At 34.4% G+C, this 24,932-nt stretch overlaps 1 long non-coding RNA gene and 1 pseudogene across 1 annotated transcript; both read left to right on the top strand.

The window, feature by feature from the left end:
- Window positions 1–24,932, top strand: part of LOC133877516 (uncharacterized) — a 32,139-nt pseudogene that overhangs the window by 4,794 nt on the left and 2,413 nt on the right.
- LOC133877521 (uncharacterized) lies at window positions 936–22,899 on the top strand. The gene is made up of 5 exons (XR_009901759.1): window positions 936–1,208; window positions 1,287–1,351; window positions 1,946–2,002; window positions 20,481–20,580; window positions 22,630–22,899. It is a non-coding gene; the product is annotated as an uncharacterized LOC133877521 (long non-coding RNA).

The raw sequence follows: 24,932 nt of genomic DNA, 5'->3' as shown, positions 1-24,932 counted from the left end.
AGAATTTCACGCTTTAAAACATTTTCAGTTGGGTTGCATCTAGGTAGAAAATTAGATACAAATATGCTTGTTGAATGAATACTGGCAGTAGACTGATGGAAATTGTTCGCAAAACATATGCCATGCCCAGTTACTATTCTTCTTTTCTTTTGGATGGGTAAATTTTTCTTTAACACAAAAGCAACACATACACCACACTCCAGCATAGAACTGGATCACCAAAACTCAAATCAGAATGCCTCGATCAGCTACCACAAGCAGCCCATACAATCAACAACAACCAGCAAAACCAACAAAACCAAGCTGACAAACAGGAAAGCTATACAAATCAAAGAATTACATCAGGATATCTAAATCAGTACCCCAATTTTTTACAAATATCTATGTTCACATCAGTCATTTTAAACTTACCTTTCCCCTTAACTCTGTTTTCGACAATCCAAATAATCTCATGGACCGGCCATTTTCTCCTCAGATTTGGGAAGAGAAACGTGGCTTATATCATTCCTTTTCCACCGCAAATAATAGACTGCCGAGCTCAAATTAAACTTGCAAATCACAGACTCGATGTAATGTCCAAGACATTTTGTAGTAATTAAAATACGAAAATTGAGTAAATAATTGACTAAGATTAATTTAGTGTCATTAAAATGCAAGAAAATATTTTTAGGTCTGAATAAAATAAAATAGAAAAGAAATTAGAAAATAAAAAAATAAAAAAGAAATTGGAAAACATAATGGAAATGAAATAAAAAAACAAAAGAGTCAAAATAAAAGTAAATAATATATATATATATATATATATATATATATATATATATATTAGGAGCATGGGGCGTAGACCTGCGCCCCACACTCAAACAAAATGGACACTTGGCCATTTAAAAGATGATGGCCAAATGGCCATTAAAAAGAAAAAGAAAAAATAGAAGAGAGGCACACGTGCGCCTCCCTTCTCAAATAAATGGAAAGGCTAAATGGCCTTTCCAAAGAAGAGGCCGTGTGCCTCTACTGTTAAAAGAAAAAGAAAAAAATGGAAAAAAGGGTCATCTGACCCGAGAGAAAAAGAAACAGAAGGAAATGATTTTTCTTTCAAGATTTTCCATACAAAAATCATCATTTACGAAGATCCAACCGTCGAAACTCAAATCCGATTTCAGAAACGTGATCTACGAAGCCAGATCTACGTTTCTACCGATTGGTTTGAGGTATTTTCGCAAACTCTTCGTCTTTGAGATTTTAGATTAAATCTAAAGATATATGAGTTTGATTTTATGTGTACATAGGATTTGTTTTGAGGAGCTTGCTAAACACTCTCCAAGTGTTGGATTTACATTTGGTGAAATTTTTGGTGAGTTTCTTCAAACCCTAATTTTGGGTATTTAATTTTAATTGAGTTTTTATGTGATTAACCCTTAGTAAAAGCTATTGGGTTAATAATATTGTGTTTGGGGTAGTATTTTATAAATTATGATCTAAAGTTAGAAACCTTAATTTGATGGATTAAATTAATTTTGGGGTTTTTAAGTGATTAAAATCTAGATCGTTAAATTATGTTAATAAATTGGTAATTATTGTAAAACATTAGTGAAAATAATTTTAGAGTTAATGATATTGAGAAAATGTTAGTGAGAAATTATTTTGAGATTAGTGAATTTAATTTTAGGGCTAATATTATTATAAAAGTGTTAGTGAAAATAATTCACGGGTTAGTAATTAATATTATGAGTAAATAATTAAATAGTGATTTTAATATCTAACCCTTAGTAAATACTTTGGGTTAGTTTTGTTTGAGTTTTAGTTAGTGTCTAGGATTTATAGGTAGGCGTTTGAAACCCTTAAAATATTATGGGTTTTTCATGGGTTAGCTCTTGAGCAATTTAAGAGCTAAATGTGAGTTTAATATCAGAAGTTATCAATAATGTGCAATGTATTGTTTTTACAGTAATACATTGTATGGTGGTGTCTATGAGACCTAGTGCTTAATATCCGCGCAGCTAAGGTGAGTATTCTACTCACTAAGAAGTATTATTTTTATATATGATAAATTGCAAAAGATATATTGTTTTGCAAAACTCGAACCAACTGTATGTTGATTATAACTGTTTTGGATGATTTGAGTACCTTTGAGTATATTGAAAATATGATGATGTTTTGAAGTGTGAATATGATAAATGGAGTTGGAATGAATTGTGTGACTATATGATGTGGTTGGGAATTTTGTAGACTATGGTTGCATTATAAATAATTGGAATTTTTAGTGTAAGTTATAAATTGGGGAACATGATGCATTGCGTGCCTAACGGCACAACATGGTTACTTGCGTGCTTAATTGCACAATCTTGAGTGAACGGACTCTATGTAATGTGAGTGAACGGACTCTATGTTGATGTGGGTGAAAGGACCCTATGTTAATGCGAGTGTACGGACTCTTATGTTACTCAAGCCACGGCTCATTATACAAGCATGTGCATACATATATCATGGTGTGTTTGTGTGTGCTGTTTTTATAATATGTATATTTATATTTGCATGATTTAAAGGCATCGAGCTATAATATACCTAGATTGTACGCTACTGGATTGGGTAATGTAAGTGTCTTTTGACATGAAGTTACCTACATCTGGCAATGTTGTTTCTTTGTACATTTGAGCCGCCATTTTTTTATGCTTGATGTACCTAGATTGTACGCTACTGGATTGGGTAATGTAAGTGTTTTTTGACATGAAGTTACCTACATCTGGCAATGCTGTTTCTTTGTACATTTGAGCCGCCATTATTTTATGCTTGATGTACCTAGATTGTACGCTACTGGATTGGGTAATGTAAGTGTCTTTTGACATGAAGTTACCTACATCTGGCAATGCTGTTTCTTTGTACATTTGAGCCACCAAATACAAAAGTATTATAGTAGGTGAGAAGGTATGTTGTTGCTTCCAAGGTGGGATGACTGGAACTTCTATATATGTTCGCAGCTACATAGTATGCTTTAAATGTTTTCTATTAGTCGGTGTTTGCTATATCAGCTATGGGGATTTTCAAACAAAAGTTTATAAATTGGTAGCTGTTATATTGTGTGCGAGACTAAAAATGAAAAGTTAGTTCTTTGCGAAAACTCAGTGAATAGTTTACCTCTGAGGTCTTAGTGTAATTATTTATGCTAAGACAGTGGGCTCATAATTCCACCTGTGTGGATGCGGCAAACCCCTCAACCGTGCAGACATTTGATGCTTTGGTTACAGGTTTTGCGGATATAGATATTGACTTGTCCACCTAGCGTATGGGATTCTATGACTGGAGCACATCGTGACAGTCATAAATCACGGACTCATGGGTAGTCCGTATTTTGGGTATTTTATTTGTGGCTCGTGTCTTACGTGGTATACATATTTGTTGAGCCTGTATTTTGGTATGTAATTATAGTAAAATGTTCTATAAGCTTTAATCAGTTACACATGTAAATGGCTCTTGTTGTTGATAACATTTATGTATTAGATATATTTCCGCTATTGATATGTGTTCTGCTGCACATTGATATTTTTATTCCGCTGTGTTAGATGTAACTTTGAATATTAGGTACATGTTATGGAATGTGTACGTTATGTTGGCTGAGCGACAAGTAGTCATGCTACTGTGAAGATCCAATTATGTATGTTTTTTTTTTAAAAAAAATGGGTCGTCACAGTAGATGGAATCAGAGCAGTTAGCTCTAGGGTTGGTTAGGAAAAGCGAAAAGCGGAACCTAGGGTTATGTTAGAGTTTAAGTGTAACAAAAGAGCCATAGGCAATCTTAAAAGCTTCAACAAAGATATGAAATTAAAATGTAATACTCCATATGCATTACATGGATTTTGTGATGCATATTATTTGATTTATGTGTTTAGGTAGTTTTCCTCTCACTTTCACGCTGTAGGTTAACTTTAATGTGATTGTATAGAGTATATCGCATAGACGGGGAACGGTTTAGAATAAGCTTCTTAGGTGCATTGCATGGGTATTGTGATGCATGTAATCTTCTTTGCGCAGTGTTGTCTATGTGGCATCTCATTGTGCAGACAAAGCCATGCCGCCTAGACAAGCAATGTCGATACGCAATGAGGAAGAGGATTCCTTTGTCAGTGATTGAGGTGGAAGTGATTTTTGGCGCCTCTACCTCCTCCTCCCCCTCTGTCGAGGAAATTGTTCGTTAGTAATGGTTTTAGACATTCATCATTAATGGACCTTCAACCACGATTCATTTGAGTAGTAAATGATCAATGTCATTGGGAGCTCATGCTTCCTCACCGCTAAAGAAGCAACCTATTGGTTATAGCTCTAAGTTCCTTGGAGAAGAGGATGCCTTTGCGAGCCGCTTCGATGTCACACGGTGCACCAATTGTGGGAAGCCACACTTTGGTGTATGTGTTATGTTGAATCACGAGTATGCTTTTGATATGGTAGACTTGGCCACCTCGTAAAGCTATGTCCCTCGTTAGCCACTTTGACTCAAGGTAGCTCTAGTGTTTCCAGTGTAGAGTGTGGGAGCTACGCTTGGATATATGTCGTCGATCTATGGCACATTATAAATATGGTCGAGGAGGCCATTTCGCGTAAGGTCGCCAACTTGCTGCCACCAAAGTCAAGTACCTTTAATGGGCAACTACCAGCCGAGACAGTTTTCTTAAGTATGGTGTGCCCACTCACACCGAGCAATGCTGAAGTCCATCAAACCACCGCAAATGCTGTCGATGCTGCCACAGGTATTATACCTTTATGTTGTAGCATTTGTGCACATTTGGCGTGTTTGAGCGTTATCCATTCATGTGTCTCATTATGCATAATTACATAATGAGTACCGAACCTTAAAAAAATCAAATGTGCGTGACCATTTCTATTGGTGTCGCATTTGTCCACACATAATGAGTGGACAAATGCATAATTACATAATGAGTACCGAACCTTAAAAAAATCGAATGTGCATGACCATTTCTATTGGTGACGCATTTGTCCACAGTAAACATGGAGGTCATTGCCTTAGCACTATATAGGTGGTGACATTGCTAGCTCTAGTGTTTGACATGATGAGCTACAGTGTTTAACTCATTTAGTTCGGTATGTTAAGTAGTCCACCCTTGTCTCATTTGCATTGTAAGCTATGCAAATTGAGCATTGAACCCTTAGATTAGAACTTATGCGTGGCCAGTCATGTCGATGATGCCTTTGCTTATAAGTAGCGTGTGGACAAGTGTGCTATCGGTATTACAGAAAAGACTCTGACAGCGAAGCTAGCAGTGTTATACATGTAGAGTTCCAATGTTGGCATATTTAGCTTCAACATGTAATGTGTTGAGTTTTAATGCCATGCATATAGGATTTCGGTGTTCAACATGCTAAACAATAAAGCTTACCATGTTGAACTACGATATTAACTCATTAGGGCTTTGGTGTCAATTTGGAATGGATTGACGATCAAAGAGTAAAAGTGAACGTAGATAATCACGAGGGGGTAGTTGTATTCCTACCCTATAGTATAGAGACTCTGAACCTTGCGGGTCTCGTTTGCGAGAATTCTTCGCAATTCCTCTTTGACGTTCAACAATGATGAATGTCCAAGAGTGTATACTTGTGTTTGGCTTATGCCTAAGCCAAGCTCATATCGAGTCCAAGTGGGGAACATCTGGATGGTGCAGATGTTTCCACTTTAATCATGTGTCTATGTAGTCGTGCATAGATTACCGTGTGCTAAACCTAGTGACGATCTAGGATGTGTGTTCCATAAAGAAAATTGACAACTTGTTCAGTCAACTCTAGGGAGCTTCAGTATTCTCGGAGATTGACTTTCTTCCGAGATACCATTGACTTTTGGTACGTGAGATAATGTGCCAAAGTCAGCGATCCATATATTGTATGACCATTATGAGTTTTTGGTGATACCATTCGGATTGTCGTGTACACCATTGATATTTATGGACTTAATGGGTCAAGCGTTCCATGAATACCTTGATAGGTGATTGGTTGAGTGTGACGTCGACAAGTTAGTTTATGTGACTAATTGTGTCAAGAATGGAAGACACTTAGTATTAGTATTGGAAGTGCTTAGTAAAAAGAGATTCTTCTCCAAGCTCATAAGAGGTGAGCTTTGGTTGAGGAAGTGTCATTCTTGGTTTATGTAATGAACGAAAATGGACACGTAGTCAACACAATAGAACGTAAACACACAATTACACTTGTGCTTAAACTACCCATTGAGATTATTGGGTATGTGGCTTACACAGATACATCACGATAGGGCGGGAATGCACCCTTGTGTAACTGCAAGGATGTAGCCTATGCTACTTATCAATTGTGGATCATGAGTAGCGATGTTCTCCTCAAGGTTCGGAGTTGGTATGTAATGTCCGGGACATTATTTAATAATTAAAGTATAATTTGAGTAAATAATTGATTAAACTTAATTAGATGTATTTAAAATGTAAGATTATATTTTTAAAGACTAAAGTTTATAAAATAGGTTTATTAGGATTAAATAAAAATAAGTCTATTTAGTGTGGTAAAATAAAACAAAGTGTTTTATTTTTATCCTATGGGCTCGTAAATGGTAGTCAAGAAAAGAAAATGTAAGAGAATATTTTTAAAGTTCAAAAGAAAATAAAATAAAAAATACAAAAAAGAAAATAGAATAGAAAAGAAAAGAAAAATAGAAAATAGAAAAGAAAAGAAAATAAAATAGAAATGGAAAAGAAAGAAGAATCAGAAAAAGTTAAAAGAAAAGTCAAAAAAATCAAATTGAAAGAAGAGAAACCTGAGGCGTGTAGTAGAAATAAAAAGAAAAAAAAAATAAATAAGGATTAAATCAAATGAAAACAAGGCCATACGGCTATTCTGAGAAAGAAAAAAAAAAACAAAGAAAAGAAAGGCTAAATGGCATTTTCAAAACAAAGAGGCGCACGGCGTCTTTAATTAAAATCCGGTCAATGCCTCTTATAACGAGGTAGTGACCCATTTTCCACTCTAGTTTCAGAAAATGGTGGTTTTTCTTATTTCTCTTAAAGTTCTTCATGCAAAAATTATGATCCACGAAGATCTAACCGTTCAAACTCAAATCCGTCTTCGGTAACGTGATCTATGAAGTCCGATCTATGTCTTCACCGATTGTTTTGAAGTAAAACACTAAACTCGTATTCTTGAGATTTTGTGTTAAAATCTTAAAATGTGAGTTTAATCTAGTGTTTTCTTTAGGTAATGGGTTACTTGGAACTTGCTTGAGGCTACCCAAACCATGGGTTTTGGTTTGGTAAAATTTTGGTAAGTTTCCTAAAGCCTAACTTTCGAGTATTTAATTTTTGTGGTGTTTTTATGTGATTAACCCTAAGTAAATGCTATTGGGTTAATAATATTGTGCTTGGGGTAGTGTTTTATAATTTTGGGTTTAAGTTTAGAAACTCTGATTAATTTATTGGGTTAAATTAATTTGAGGTTTTTAATGTTTAAAACTTAGATTATTAATTTGTTGATTAATTGTAATTATTGTGACGATTAATCCCAAATTAGTTATGGGTTTTGTAAACATAGGTATTTATGGAGATAGGTTCTAATGTTAGTAAAAATAAATAATTATGGGTATTTAGTTTAAATAGTATTTGTGAGGTTAACCCTAAGACTTTCTTATGGGTTAATGTTATTTTAAATGTGTTAATGAATTATGTTAATAAGTTAATAATTATTGTAAAAGATTAATGAAAATAATTTTAGGGTTAATAATATTGAGAAAATATTAGTGAAAATAATTTATAGATTAGTGATTATAATTTGAGACTAATATTTGATGTTATAGGTAATTATTTTAGATGATGATTTTAATGTCTAACCCCAAGTAAATACTTTGGGTTAATGTTAATTGAGTTTAGTTAGTGTCTAGATTTATGGGTGTGTAATTGGGACCCTTAAAATATTATGGGTTTTCCAAGAGTTAGCTCTTGAGCAATTTAAGAGCTAAATGTCGGTCTAATGTTAGAAATGTCAAATAATGTGCAATGTGTATTTTCACAGTGACGCATTGCAAGGTGGTGTCTAGGAGATCTAGCACTTAATATCCGCGCAGCCAAGGTGAGTATTCGATTCACTGAGAAAAGTTATTTTTTATGTATTTTATAGGAATGCAAATAATGTGTTTTTCTTACCGAACCGACAATATGTTAATTATATGTTTTGGATGTTTTAAGTAGTTTTAATTATGTTGAAATATGACAATAATGTTTATGTGATTTAAGATGATTTGAAATATAAGTATGAAATATGTTTGACGTATTGAGATATGATTTGAAGTGTTTTATAGTCTACTGCGGTTGGAAATTTAAGTTATGCAAATTGTTTGAGAAAAATAACACGTTGAACGGTTTATATCTTATGAATAAAGCATGTGTTAAAGGCATGTCCATTAAATTAAATGTATAGTATTTGAGCATAAGCATTGAGCATGACACGAACAAGACCGGGGTTCAATTCCCTTAGGCAAACGAACAAGACCGGGGTTCAATTCCCTTTGGCAAACGAATAAGATTGGGGTTCAATTCCCTAGGCAAATGACAAGCATGCATAACATTTGTTTTATGATAATTGAATTATTTTCACGTTATGATATATAGTAGTTTTATGCTAGACGTATTAGTATGTGGTGTGCAAATTTATTTAACTCGCAAGCGCACGAATCGTTTGCAATATAGTGTATGTGCAAGTGCAAGATCGTATCCACAGGGAATTGTGTTGCAAAAATTAATTTCTATTTAAACTAATTCTATTTTAACCTAGTTCTAAATTTTGGGGTTTTGTGAATAAAAGAAAAAATGAAATAAAACAAAATAAATTATAGTAAGGTTTTAGAATCCACACCCACCAAATACAGCAACATATTCTCACGTTCGTCAATACATATCCGAAGTTCTCACCGTACAAATCATATGTATGTTCTACTATGCTTCAAAAATTAATTAACTCATTCAATGAATCCATTCTTTGCACAAATCACAAAAGATATCCGGTTTAAACCAAATCATCAAATGTATTCGTAGAACGAAACACAATGAATATCCAATGTTTTGATAAATGAAAAATTCAAGCAATCAATTAAATGAGACTATTCTCAAATCATCACATGTATCCGGAAATCACAATAGATATCCAATAAATCATCTCAATAATTGAAAAGAAGTAGAACATTGGAAATATTAAATCCAATAAAATCACCAATCGGATAGCATAAACTCTCAAGAAAATATTGTTGCTCTTCAAAGGTGAGGTTTCATCCTCAACCTTAGTTGAAAAATTAGCTACTCATAGATAAAAATAAAATACTAAATTTTATTAAGAACATAAAAAGAAAAACTTACAAATAATAGAAGCCAAAGAACCCAGCTGCTGCTATGTACAATGTTGGGATGTGTGTTCTAAGTGGTGCATAGCATGGGGTATTTATAGCAGAAAATTAGGTTGAACCCAATTTTTACAAAATGACACATCTACCCTTCTAAACCCTAATAGGAGAAAATAACGCTAGGGTTTAGGGCCATATTTTTCAAAATGGCACCTTTACCCCTCAAAAACCTTAATAAGAGAAAAGAATGCTAGGGTTTGGAGTGTCTGCAGTTGCCAGGAACAAGAAAATTCGCGCTCTTATATTGCGGGGCATTTATGATATAGCAGACATTCAAATTAGGAAAATTCTATTTCACAATTATTTGTGGCATTTTGAATCAGCTTTCCAACGCCACTAATTTCACTTCAATCAAATACTTGAGCTGAACGTTATGGTCAAAATACTATGACTTGTGCAGAACCTGAAATTTAATCAAATCCGATTTTGACTTCCAAAATTGCATTTTCCACTTTAAAACTACCGTTTTTCTCCATGATCTGAAAAATACCAAAATACAAAAACTAACCAAAAACATTAAAAAAATAACAAAGCTAAAGGTTTAACAAATATGAATTAAGGGGTCCAAATATACAATATTTTGCACTTATCAGTATACATAAGAGTCTCAATGGAAAAGAACTTATGTATATTTCTATCGGATGGTTACATGATTTAAATGTCATTGTTTTCTTAGTCTTACTAAATCAAAGGTAATATAGTAGGTGAGGATGTATGTAGTTGTTTCCAACAATGGAACTTCTACGTATAAGCTCAGCTGCGTAGTATGCTTTGAATGTTTTCTATTAGTCAGTGTTTGCTATATCAGTTATGAGGGTTTTCAAAAAAAGGTTTATAAAATTGGTGGCTGTTATAGTGTACGCATGACTAGAGAAGAAAAGTTGGTTCTATGCGAAAAGTTGGTTCTGTGCGAAAACTCAGTGAATAGTATACCTCTGAGGTCTTAGTGTATTTATTTATGCTAAGACGGTGGGCTCATAATTCCACCTGTACGGATGCGGCAACCCCCGCAACCGTGCAGACAATGATGTTTTGGTTTCAGGTTCTACGAATATAGATATTGACTCAACCACCTAGCGTATGGGATGCTATGATTGGAGCACATCGCGACAATCATAAGTCACGGACTCATGGGTTGTCCGCATTTGGGTATTTTATTTATACCTCGTGTTCTACGTGGCGTATGTATTTGTTGAGCCTATATTTTAGTATGTAGTTAATGTAATTTTTTTTTATAAGCCTTAAATAGATAGACTTGTAAATGACTCTTGTTGTTCATAACAATGATGTATTAGATGTAATTTCGTTATTGATATGTGTTCCGCTGCACATTGATATTTATATTCCGCTGTGTTAGATGAAACTTTGAATATCAGGTACATGTTATGGAATGTGTACTTTATGTTGGTTGAGCGACACGTAGTCGTGCCACTGTAAAGATCCGTTTGTATGTTTTCAAAAAAAAAAACATGTCGTCACAGCTTATGGTATCAGAGCAGTTAGTCCTAGGGTTTGTTAGAAAAGTGGAAACTTAGGGTTGTGTCAGAGTCTAATAATAACAAAAGAGCCGTAGGAAATCTTAAAAACTTCAACAAAGATAGAAAATTAAAATGTAATACTCCATATGCATTACATGGATTTTGTGATGCATATCATTCGATTTACAAATAGTTAGCTTACCTCTCAATTTCACATTGTAGGTTATCTTCAATGTGATAGTGTAGAGTATATCACTTAGATGAGGAACGGTTTAGAATAAGCTTCTTAGGTGCATTGCATGGGTATTGTGATGCATGTAACCTTCTTTACGCAGTATTGTGTATGTGACATTTCATCGTATAGACAAGCCACGCCACCTAGACAAGCAATGTCGATACGCAATGAGGAAGAAGATTCCTCTTTGTCAAGGAAACAATTCTTTAGTAGTGGTTCCAGGCCCTTCGGATTGAAGGATGCCTTTGCGAGCCGCTTCAGTGTCACGTGGTGTACCATTTGTGGGAAGCCACATTTTGGTGTATGTGTCGTGTAGAATCGCAGATATGCTTTCGATGTGGTAGACTTGGCCACCTCGTAAAGCTATGCCCCTCGTTAGCCGATTTGACTCAAAGCAGCTCTATCGTTGCCCAGTGTAGTGTGTGGGGAGCTACACTTGGATGTATGTCGAAGAAGATCTAGGGCACGTTGTAAATATGGTTGAGGAAACCATTCCATGAGAGGTCACCAACTTGTTGCTGCCAAAGTCAAGTACCTTTAGCAGACAACTATCAGCCAATACGGTTTGCTCAAGTATGGTGTGCCCACTCACACCAAGCAATGTTGAAGTCCGTCCAACCATCGCAAATGCTGCCAATGCTGCCACAGGTATTATACCTTTTTGTATGTCTCATTATGCATAGTTACATAATGGGCACCAAACCTTTAAAACCAAAACACGTGCGTGACCATTTCTATTGGTGACGCATATGGCCAGGGGACATGTAAGCCGTCGCCTTAGCAATGTATAGGTATTGGCATTGCTAGCTCTAATGTTTGACATGATGAGCTACAGTGTCTAACTCATTTAGTTGGTATGTTAAGTGGTCCACCCATGTCTCATTTGCATGTGAAAGTTATACAAATTAAGCATCAAACTCTTAAATTAAAACACTTGCGTGGCCACTCTTGTTGGTGACGCATTCACTTGCAAGAAATGTGTGGACAATTGTTCCATTGGTGCAAGAGAAAAGACTCTGCTAGCGAAAGTAGCAGTGCTATGAGCATAGAGTTCCAATGTTGGCATATTTAGCTTCAACATGTAATGCGTTAAGTTTTAATGTCATGCATATATGATTTCGGTGTTCAACATGCTAAACAATAAAGCTTACCATGTTGAACTACGATGTTAACTCGTTAAGGCTTTGGTGTTAATTTGGAATGGATTGACGATCAAGGAGTAGAAGTGAACATAGATAATCACGAATGGGTAGTTTTATTCCTACCCCATTGTATAGAGAGTCCAAACTTTAAGGATCTCGTTTGCAAGTTACTCCGCTATCTCTCTTCGACGTTCAATAATGATGAATGTCCGAGAGTGTACACCTGTGTGTCTGGCTTAATGCCTCAACCAAGCTCAAGTCGATTCCAAGTTGGGAACATCCGGATAGTGCAAATGTTTTCACTATGGTCACGAGTTTATGTAGTCGTGCATAGATTATCGTGTACTAAACCGAGTGACAATCAATCGGGAGTATTCCTTATTGAGAACTGACAACTTGTTTAGTCAATTCTATGGAGCCTCGGTATTCTTTGGATTTGACTTTCTTCCGAGATGCAATTGACTTTTGGTGAGAAAGGTAATGTGCCAAAGTCAACCATCCATATATGGTATGACCATTATTTGGTGATGCCATTTGGATTGACAAATACACTGTTGGTATTTATGGACTTGATGAATCAAGCCTTCCATGGGTACCTTGACATCTGAGTAGCTGAGTGTAACGTCGACAAGTTAGTTTATACGACTAATTGTGTCATGCATTGATGACACTTGTTATTGGTGTCGGAAGTGCTTAGTAAAATATTTCTTCGCCAAGCTCATGAGATGCGAGTTTTGGTTTGAAGAAGTGTCCTTCTTGGTTTATGTAATGAACAAGAATGGACACGTAGTCAACACAATAGAACGTGAACACACAATTGCACTTGTGCTTAAACTACCCAGGAAAATTGTTGGGTATGTGGCTTGCACAGATAGATTGCGATAGGGCGGGGATGCACCCTTGCGTAACAGCAGTAATGTTGTAGTCTATGCTACTTGTCAACTATGAATCAGAGTTAGTAGCAGTGGTTTATGCCCAACTAATTTGTAAGCAATGTCTCTATATTGATGTGTGTAGAATTCACACTTATCACCCAAGTCTTGATGCATTCCGGTGTTGAGAGACGGAAACATGAGGTAACGTTGATAGCTTGTTGTGTTAGGAGATCTTGACAAGAAGATGTCCTGTTAGGCAACTTAAGCCACTGTCACGGCTAAAGCACTAAGTGAAAATCTCGTGATGGCGAGATTGACTCAAAGTGTATTGGGAGTGTTAGTTCAATGTACCCTCTGCAAGCGGACGACAAATCCGAGAGATTTATTTAGACACTTGAGGATACGCCTAAGTTATGTGTGTGAGAATCCATGGAGCTGGTTATGATACCTTCCATTGATTGTGACTACTAGTTATGGTAGTTTACAACTATTGACGTTGTATCACACGTGACGCAAACGTTGAACGCCGCTTCATTTGGTGTGAAGTTGGTTTGAAACAATTGGTAAGTCTTGAATTGGAGCATGACTCGAGAGAAGATTGCACTTGTTCAAGCGGATGCTCAAAGCGTAGTAATGACATGAGCTATACGTATAAACAGCGCCGCAAAATTTTGAGTTTGTATTGGTGATCTTATGTATCGCAATGTGTCGCTAATGTGAAATATGTAACGTTTTGGCAATATGGATGTGCTCAATATAGGCTATATTGAGTTGTCCCTAATGTTAAATGTGAGTCCGTTATATAATCGGTCATAATGTCTCCTAGTTTTTGTGGGCGTTCATGACATTTCCTTGTACTTCTCCAATGCAAACGTGTTTGCGACCCTCCACTTGTGATGAACTTTTTCATATTCAATGGAAATTGACTTATGAAGAGGTGCAAAGCGAGTGATGGTTTGTAAGAAAACACTAAACTCATCCCGTTAGTGAAAACTCTTGGTGAAATCACAATGTTGAAGAAGCCAAATGAGTGCTTGACCGTTAAATGCGGGAGTGATCCCTCATTTTACCGAATAAATGCGGGTATGATTATTATGTCATACCATTTCCGCGAAAATATCTCAAGTAAAATTCATACTTGCATGAGTGTTTCTAATATAGAATGCATGCTCGTATGTGCGTAAAACGATTAATGTCCAAATTTCGAGGGCGAAATTTTTATAAGGAGGGAATGATGTAATGTCCGGGACATTATTTAATAATTAAAGTATAAATTTGAGTAAATAATTGATTAAACTTAATTAGATGTATTTAAAATGCAAGAGAATATTTTTAAAGACTAAAGTTTATAAAATGGGCTTATTAGGATTAAATAAAAATAAGTCTATTTAGTGTGGTAAAATAAAACGAAGTGTTTTATTTTTATCCTATGGGCTCATAAATGGTAGTCAAGAAAAGAAAATGTAAGAGAATATTTTTAAAATCCAAAGAAAATAAAATAAGAAATAGAAAAAGAAAATAGAAAATAGAAAAGAAAATAAAATAAAATAAAAATAAAAATAAAAATAAAATAAAATAGAAAAGGAAAAGAAATAAGAATCAAGAAAAAGTTAAAAGAAAAGTCAAAAAAATCAAATTGAAAGAAGAGAAACCTGAGGCATGTAGTAGAAATAAAAAGAAAAAAATTAAATAAGGATAAAATCAAATGAAAACAAGGCCATACGGCCATTCTGAGAAAGAAAAAAAAAACAAAGAAAAGAAAGGCCAAATGGCCTTTTCAAAACAAAGAGGCGCATGGCCTCTTTAATTAAAATCCGGTCAATGCCTCTTATAACGAGGCAGTGACCCATTTTTCACTCTAGTTTCAGAAAATGATGGTTTTTCTTATTTCTCTAAAAGTTTTTCATACAAAAACTATGATCTACGGAGATCTAACCGTTCAAACTTAAATCTGTCTTCGGTAACGTGATCTATGAAGTCCGATCTACGTTTTCACCGATCGTTTTAAGGTAAAATACTAAACTCGTATTCTTGAGATTTTGAGTTAAAATCTTAAAATGTGAGTTTAATCCAGTGTTTTCTTTAGGTAATGGGTTACTTGGAACTTCCTTGAAGCTACCCAAACCATGGGTTTTGGTTTGATGAAATTTTGGTAAGTTCCCTAAAACCTAACTTTCGGGTATTTAATTTTAGTGGTATTTTTATGTGATTAACCCTTAGTAAATGCTATTGGGTTAATAATATTGTGTTTGGGGTAGTGTTTTATAATTTTGGGTTTAAGTTTAGAAACTCTAATTTGATGGGTTAAATTAATTTGGGGTTTTTAATGTTTAAAACTTAGATTATTAATTTGTAGATTAATTGTAGTTATTGTGATGATTAATCCCAAATTAATTATGAGTTTTGTAAAAATAGGTATTTATGGGGATAGGTTCTAATGTTAGTAAAAATAAATAATTATGGGTATTTAGTTTAAATAGTATTTGTGAGGTTAACCCTAAGACTTTCTTATGCGTTAATATTATTTTAAATGTGTTAATAAATTATGTTAATAAGTTAATAATTATTGTAAAAGATTAATGAAAATAATTTTAGGGTTAATAATATTAAGAAAATATTAGTGAAAATAATTTATAGATTAGTGATTATAATTTGGGACTAATATTTGATGTTATAGGTAATTATTTTAGATGATGATTTTAATCATGATTATATTATTTTGTCTCGCTTATTCTCCACGAGTTTTTATATTTCAAATTTGTTAAATCTACCTTAACATGAGCTCCTTTAAAATTGATTGAAGCTCAATGAAATCATTGTTGTTCTCCATAATTTTAAGTATCTACAATTATATATTTCATACAATTAAAATATTATATATATATATATATATATATATATATATATATATATAGAAAATCTATTACTATTTAATAATAAAATTAAAAATAAATCAGTCCGTAAATCTCACTACATACCTAAAACTATTCTATGAAAAGAAATCTTGAAAAAAGAAAAAAAGGTAAACTTTTCACTCTTTCCTTTTACCGTATGCCAAGAAAAAAAAAAAAAAAAAGGCTACTTTTTGTCATTTGTTGATCTGTTAAATTCTTAAGCAAGTTTGAAGAGAGATATTTGATTTGTTGACTTGTTATCTTTCCCCATTGAATAATTTTTTTAAAAAAACAGAATTCTGATGTGTGACGAACAACTGTAAGTCTGTAAATTTTTTTAGTTTCCCAACTCCCAAGTATGTCGGCTAAACGTTTACCACGCTGATACCAACGGCCAACGCATGCAACAGTTCCCAATACGGCAATACCTCAAGGAGACGCAACACGCTAAAGCGCCAATAGCCCAACAGGTTTTGTTAAAAAAAAATTAATGAAATGGTGCGTTTTGCTCATCTTCTTGAAAGAGTCAAATGTTAACCTAAAAGTTTCAGAAACTTAAAAACCTAAAAATGGTGAAAGCTTAAAAGACCGAATCTCAGTCCTCTTAGTGTTAGAAATGCTTTGTCCACGTAATGAAGATCCCCCTGGCGAGTGGTTGAGGGTGGGCAACCAAGGTATTGAGAAAAAATTTGCTAGGGGTAAGGAAAAATTTTGAGGGTCGAGAGGGGGCATGTGCCCCCCCTGGCTCCGTCCCTGCGCATGACTAGAGAATAAAAGTTGGTATTGTGCAAAAACTTAGTGAATACCTCTGAGGTCTTAGTGTATTTATTTATGCTAAGACGGTAGGCTCATAATTCCACCTGTACGGATACGGCAACCCCCGCAACCGTGCAGACATTGAAGCTTTGGTTGCAGGTTCTGCGGATATAGATATTGACTCAACCACCTAGCATATGGGATGCTATGATTGGAGCACATAGCGACAGTCATAAGTCACGGACTCATGGGTAGTCCGCGTTTGGGTATTTTATTTATGGCTCGTGTCCTACGTGGCGTATGTATTTGTTGAGCCTATATTTTAGTATGTAGTTAATGTAATGTGTTTTATAAATCTTAAATAGATAGACTTGTAAATGGCTCTTGTTGTTGATAACAATGATGTATTAGATGTAATTCCGCTATTGATATGTGTTCCGCTGCATATTGATATTTATATTCCGCTATGTTAGATAAAACTCTTAATATCAGGTACATGTTACGGAATGTGTACGTTATGTTGGCTGAGCGACACGTAGTCGTGCCACTGTGAAGATCCGTTTGTATGTTTTCAAAAAAAAAAAAAAAAAGGGTCGTCACATGGTAGCTATTATCTATACTCTACCATCTTGTAGACAATGCCTCGATGGTGATGTGCGTGTGGAATGCACCCTTAACACACAAGTCTTGATGCACTCCGGTGTTGAGAGAGGGAGACATGAGGTAACGTTGATGGCTTGTTGTGCTATGAGATCTTGACGGCAAGATGTCATGTCGTGCGATTTAAGCCACTGTCACGACTAAAGCATTATGTATGAAATCTTATGCTGTCGAGATTGACTCTAAGTGTATTCGGAGCGTTAGCGCATCATACCCTCTGTAAGCGGATGGCTAATCCTAGAGATCTATTTAGACACTTGAGGATACGTCCAATTTATGCGTGTGGGAATCCATGGAGTTGGTTATGATACCCGCCATTGGTTGTGACTACTAGTTATGGTAGTTTACAACTACTGATGTAAAGACCAAGAAAATAAATAGGTAACTTAGCAAATTAATAAATTATATTTATTAATTAGATGGGACCAATAGTTAGATTTGAAGTGACAATATTTATATTATGAAAATAAACTGAGTTTAAGATAAAATAATGATAATTGGAATAATAAAATACTACTAATGGGTCTTTAGGAAATAATAAATAATAATAATAAGTCCTAGCTAGTTGGATAAATAATAAATTGTATGGGTAGAATGTAGTTAAAATTAAATGTGGGGTTATATGTTAATTATTAAAAGATAGAATTTTAATATTATGGGGTCTTAATGTAATTTATGGAAGTCTATGCATTTAAATAAAAGAAAATCTCACTTTGCCACATGTCACCACCGGATTGGTTAGGAGAAGATAAACATCATCTTCTCCCAACCATCCACAATGGAACAAGTGTTCCACTCACCCTCTCTTTCTCCCCCCCCCCCCCCCCCCCCCTCCTTTTTCCTCTTTCTTTTCTTTCTTCTTTTTCTTTCTTTTTCGCCCTTCTCCCTTGGCAATCACGCATAGCCCCCCCTATTCCCTTTCTTTCCTTTTCTTTTCTTCTTCCATTCCTCCCTTCTCATCACACACGTACCACCCTCTTCATTTCTTCCTATCTCTTTTCTTCTTCACACACATGACGCTAAGAGAGAGAGACCTGCAGACCGAAGAGAAGGAAAAAGAGGAGAAAAGGAGAAAAGGAGAAAAAAAAAAAAAAAAAAAGTGAGAAGAAGAAGAAATGGGTTTTTCGGCCATAGGTCTTTAAGAGGTAAAATCTTTAGCTTTCCTTTGTAATTTCGTGTTACCCATTATGTGTTAAGCACAAAAATTATGTGGATCATTAGGGATTTTCCTATATTCAAATTTTAGGTTAAAATGAGAAGTGAGATTCGGTTTTGAGAGTTGTAGGTGATTTTTGAGTTGATTGTGTGGAGATTTCGTCCATGGAAGCTATAAAATTAGGTTTGAAGCTTTTCTATGTAGTTTCATCATACCCATTAAATTCATAGCTTGAAATCATATTGTTTTTTGTAGGAATTCTAATTGGGTCCGAAATTAGGGTTTAATGTTTGGTGATTTTAGGGGTTTCCATGGACTACTATTTGAATTGGTGCATGTGTGTGAAGTTTGGGTATTTGATTTGCAATAATTGATGGGTGATAGAAAATATAATTTTGGTTATGTTTGCTTGTTAGAAATTGTTAGTTGTGTTGCCTATGGAAGAGATTGAGTTTATTTGTGTCGGGTTGATTATGAATTGGTATGAAGCCTAATGGACATTGTTATGTAATCTTGTAGAAAATCTAAGTGTGTCTCCACTTGAGAATAAGGAATTCATTGGGTATTTAGGGATGAAGTGTTATGTAGTTTAATTTGTTAATCGATTATTGGTGATTATTATTATGATATTTTAGTGGGAGAAATGTGGGCATTTCTATTTGAGAAATGGGTTGAATCCTAATATGCGAAAGGTAGTTGATGGACGCTTATTTAGGTGGTTGGCTGAATGGTGGATTTGTGTTGTTAAATTGTTGAGTGTTGGGTAAGTGTTGGCTTGTTGGAGAAGGGTTTGAAGTTAATATATTTAGACTTGTTGTATAGATGGCAAATATGGTTAGGAATTAAAGTTAGGCCTTTATTATGCTTATATGAACCGAATGAGATCAAAGGACTTTAGTCTTGGTACTAAATGAGAAAATGAAACAAACAATGAAGGAAAAACGAATAATTAAATAAGTAAAGTGTAATAAATGAATATATATTACGATATGCGATTGTAAGTTAGTTTAATAAAAGTATTAAATTATAATGTTAAATAAGATCAAAAGTCCTAAATCTCAACTACTTACATGGTTAGTAGTTAATAAGGATAAAACATTAAATATTAGTAACTGTATTTAAGGATAAGAAACGAAATAAGCTACAAACCTAAAGCCTAATATTTATATCATAGGGGACAACGATTATGATAAGAATGTCAAAGAGTGGTAAATTGTCCAAATAACCTTAAGACAACAAATATAAAATAGTGACATTATAGAAATACATAAATAGGCTCCAAAGTCAATCGGTAATGTAATTAGATGATTAATGTATTTACTTATGCAATACGAAATACCTAAGTGTATTATGAGGTCGTGCTTAGCTTAATAAGCATTCTATACATATATGTCTATATATATGTATAAAGACCGAATATACTTAGTTAGCTTAAATGGATAAACAAATTATAAGACTTAATAGTTAATAATAACAATAAGGTAATTACGTAACCAATTTTCCTATCCATGTGCACATAGTACTCAAGTGTATCATCGGATTAGGTTTAAGCGTTGTATATATATATATATATATACATATGCATGTATATGGGTTAAATATATATTGTCGACTTAGTAAATAAGTAAGAAGCAATTAATGGGTTAACAACGATAATTCAGTGTAATAATAATAAGTAGACAAATAAAATAGTGAACGTGTCTTAAAGATAATAAGCGAAGTAAATATGAGCCTATAATTAATGGTTAACTTAATGGTAGCCAAGGTATCTATCTAGCTTTAGAAGTGAGTGATGCGACGAGTGAGCACGCTGGTAGTTTATGTGTCATAGAGTACAGATTCAATAGCATAGTCTAATATTACCAATGCTTGCAGGATCGTGTCCAGATTGGAGACTTTAATTGGCTCTCCAATGTAGAGTTCGAGTAACTAGAATCTAAGGGAATATTCGAGTCATGAGTCAAATGCAGCGAAGGTGAGTATTCTATTCACTGAGAAGTATTATTTTCATATATGATGAATTGCAAAATATATATTGTTTTACAAACTTGAACCAACTGGATGTTGATTATGAACTGTTTTGGATGATTTGAGTACTTTTGAATATATTGAAATTATGATGATGTTGAAGTATGAATATGATATGTGGAGTTTAAATGAATGGAGTCACTGTATGTTATGGCTGGGAGTTTTGAAAACTGTGATTGCAATGGAATATGAATATGATTTTAGAGTGAGTTAAGTTATGCAAATTGTTTAAGAAATGACATGTTGAATTGTTTATGTTTTTATGAAGAAAGCATGTGTTAAAGGCATGATTCATGAAATGAAATGTATATTGTTTTAAGGTATGAGGCATATGCATATGAACGCTAAACGTATATCGAAGTGAGGTTTATAGCCTACGGAAAACTATGCTTGGGGTAACACCCATGATGCTTGGGGTAACTCCCATGATGTTTGAATTAAATTCCATGATGTACTTAGGTTAATTCCCATGATGTTCTTGGAGTAATTCCCATGAGGAAAAACAATGAGCATGTGCATTGCATGATCATGTATAGCATGGTTTTGATGAGAGATGTTTTTATGCTATGAGTAGTTTCTACTAGACGTGTTGGTATGCATAAGCGTCTTAAATTAAAAGAGCTTATGTATATTTCTATCGGATAGTTGCATGATTTAAAAAGCATTGAGTTTGGATGTGCCTAGATGTTCACATTGTTCAGAGATTGGAATGTCATGTCTTGGTATAGTAGGCAGTTGTCATTTGTTCTTCAGCAAAACTTGCTCGTATGATCACACTGAGTCCAAAGGCAACGAGTCTCAATGTATTCAAGTGTAGTGTTACCGATAAATGAGAATGCAAATGTCTTTGTATAGCTAAGCTAAATGTTGTTTTAGTATTTCCAAATTGCATTAAGCCTCAATGTATTGGGAGGCAGGTGTTTCATCAACTAAGGATGCTAGTGCTCTATATAAAGATGACTCGCATCAATGTACTGTGTATTAGTACTTCTTAGGCATGGGATGCTTGTATTTCGGTGCAGCAGAGTAAGTGCCATTATTTAAGCCTAAGGGTTATGTGCATGAGAATGACCTCGCGTGTAGGTAAACCCAGGGTCGGCTCAACCATAAGGCAAGTTAGGCGGTCGCCTAAGGCCCCCAAGTGGAATAAGGCCCCCAAATACAAGTTTGTTCGGAAAAAAAAAAATATAAAAAAAAAAAGCCTAATCATAATCTGAAAAAGGTTTTTTGGAGTGGAATAAAGCTCCAAAGACAAGTTTGTTTGAAAAAAGAAAAAGAAAAAAAGCCTAATCATAAGCTGAAAAAGATTTTTTTCTCAATAGAATAAGGCTCCCAAAGATAGGTTTGTTTGAAAAAAAGAAAAGAAAAGGCATGATCTCTTCTTTGGAGACTCTTTAACTTCAATAGAAAAATAGATAGTTAGAAGCCCAAGAACACAACAATTAATACCAACAAAAAAACAGTACATTTTCTCTCTTATTATGAGACTCAACTAAAAGGATGTGGATTATAAAGAAGCTAATGAAGAGAGTGGGGCCCACGGAAAAAAGACTTGTTGAAATACGAGTCATAACTTTACAAAAACAATCGTCACTAGGAGTGGGGCCCACGAAAAAACGCATCGTTTAAAATTCTCGCCTTAGGCTCCAAAATATGTCGAACCAGCCCTGGGTAAACCTAAGCAAACAAACCACAAAGTAATATTGTAGATGGGTCAATATGTGGAAGCTTCCAAGGTGAGATGACTGTAACTTCTACATATGTTCACAACTATATAGTATGTTTTAAATGCTTTCTGGATAGTCGGTATTTGCTGTATTAGCTATTGGTAAATTGTGGCTGATATAGTGCTCGCATGACTAAAAATAAAATAAAGGTTGGTTCTTTGTAAAAACTCAGTTAGTTTAATATCACTGAAGTCTAGTATGTTTTATGCTAAGATGGTAGGCTCATAATTCCACCTATACGGATGTGGCAAACCCCCACAACCGTATAGATGTTCCTTTGGTTACAGGTACTCCGGTCGTAGCTGATGGTGTTGTAGGTGTGCACCTCGGATATTATGACCGAAGCTCGCCGCGACCGTCATAATTGCGGGACCATGGGCATCCTCTGTTTTATGGGTTTTGTTTCTGGCTTGTGACGCCTGTGTCACTTGTTATTGTATATAGTCATTTATGTTATGTATTTAATATGAAAAAAGACTTAAATAGATAGATTTAATATTGGCTCTTGATTATGATTAATTTATGATAGATGTTTAAGATGTGATTACCGCTATTAGGTTTATGTTTTTCTCTGCAAAGTAGATAGATGTTATACTTTAATTTACCAGGTATATATTATAGGGTATGTACCATATGTTGGCTTTGCGACATATCGTCGTGTCACTGTGAAGATCCGTTTATATTTTAAGAGATTAATGTTTATGCAAATGTTTTGTACAAAAAAAGAAAAGAAAAGAAAACGGGCCGTCACAATTGACGCTGTATCGTACGTAACATTGTATGGACGCAAACGATGAACGCCATTTCATTTGGTATGAAGTTGGAGTGAAATGATCAGCGAGCTTTGAAGTGGTGTATGATTCTAGGGAAGATTGCACTTGTTCAAAATGGATATTCACTACATAATGATGGTAAGCTATGTGGATAAACAACGCCGCAAATTTGTGTTTCAAATTGGTGATCTTGTAAAAAGCAAGGTGTCGCCAATGCGAAACATGTAACGCTTTGGGCAATATGGATGTGCTCAATTTTAGGTATGTTGAGTTGTCCAAAGTGTTAAACGATAGTTCTTCATGAAATCGGTCATGGTGTCTCCTAGTTTTAGCGGGCATTCATGACATTTCATGTATTTCTTCGTTGCAAACGTGTTTGCGACCCTATACTTGTGATGCGCTTCTTTGTATGCAATTGAAATTGAAATTGAATTATGAAGAGGTTCAAGCGAGTGATGGTTTGTAAGAAAACACTAAAATCATTCTGTTAGATAGAACTCTGTGGTGAAATCACGATGTTGAGAAAGCCCCATGGATGTATAATCGTTACATGCGGGAGTGATCCCCCATTTTAGCAAAGAAATCCGGGTATGATTGTCGTATCATACCACTTTTGCGTAAATATCCCAAGTAAAACGCATATTTGCATGAGTGTTTCTGAAATAGAATGCATGCTCATATGTGCGTAAAGTGATTTAATATCCAAATTTCGAGGACGGAATTTTTATAAGGAGGGAGGGATGTAATGTCCAAGAAATTTTGTAGTAATTAAAATACGAAAACTGAGTAAATAATTGACTATAATTAATTTAGTGTCATTAAAATGCAAGATAATATTTTTAGGTCCGAAGAAAATAAAATAGAAATAAAAAAAAATGAAAGAGAAAATGAAAATGAAAAAAAAAAAAGAGTCAAAATAAAAGTAAATAATATATATATATATATATATATATATATATATATATATATATATATATATATATATATATATATATATATATATATAGGAGGGTCTGCGCCCCACACTCAAACAAAATGGCCACTTGGCCATTTAAAAGATGATGGCCAAATGGCCATTAAAAAGAAAAAGAAAAAAATAGAAGAGAGGTGCATGTGCGCCTCCCTTCTCAAATAAATGGAAAGGCTAAATGGCCTTTCCAAAGCAGAGGCCGTACGCCTCTGCTGTTAAAAGAAAAAGAAAAAAAATGGAAAAAGGGGTCATCTGACCCGAGAGAAAAAGAAATGGAATGAAAGGATTTTTCTTTCAAGATTTTTCATACAAAAATCATCATTTATGATGATCCAACCATTGAAACTCAAATTCGATTTCAGAAACGTGATCTACGAAGCCCGATCTACGTTTCTACCGATTGGTTTGAGGTATTTTCGCAAACTCTTCGTCTTTGAGATTTTAGATTAAATCTAAAGATATATGAGTTTGATTTTATGTGTACATAGGATTTGTTTTGAGGAGCTTGCTAAACACTCTCCAAGTGTTGGATTTACATTTGGTGGAATTTTTGGTGAGTTTCTTCAAACCCTAATTTTGAGTATTTAATTTTAATTGAGTTTTTATGTGATTAACCCTTAGTAAAAGCTATTGGGTTAATAATATTGTGTTTGTGATAGTATTTTATAAATTATGATCTAAAGTTAGAAACCTTAATTTGATGGGTTAAATTAATTTGGGGGTTTTTAAGTGATTAAAATCTAGATCGTTAAATTATGTTAATAAATTGGTAATTATTGTAAAACATTAGTGAAAATGATTTTAGAGTTAATGATATTGAGAAAATGCT

Source organism: Alnus glutinosa, chromosome 9, assembly GCF_958979055.1.
Source record: "Alnus glutinosa chromosome 9, dhAlnGlut1.1, whole genome shotgun sequence".
Taxonomy (NCBI): domain Eukaryota; kingdom Viridiplantae; phylum Streptophyta; class Magnoliopsida; order Fagales; family Betulaceae; genus Alnus; species Alnus glutinosa.
This window is presented reverse-complemented; position numbering and strand designations above follow the sequence as displayed.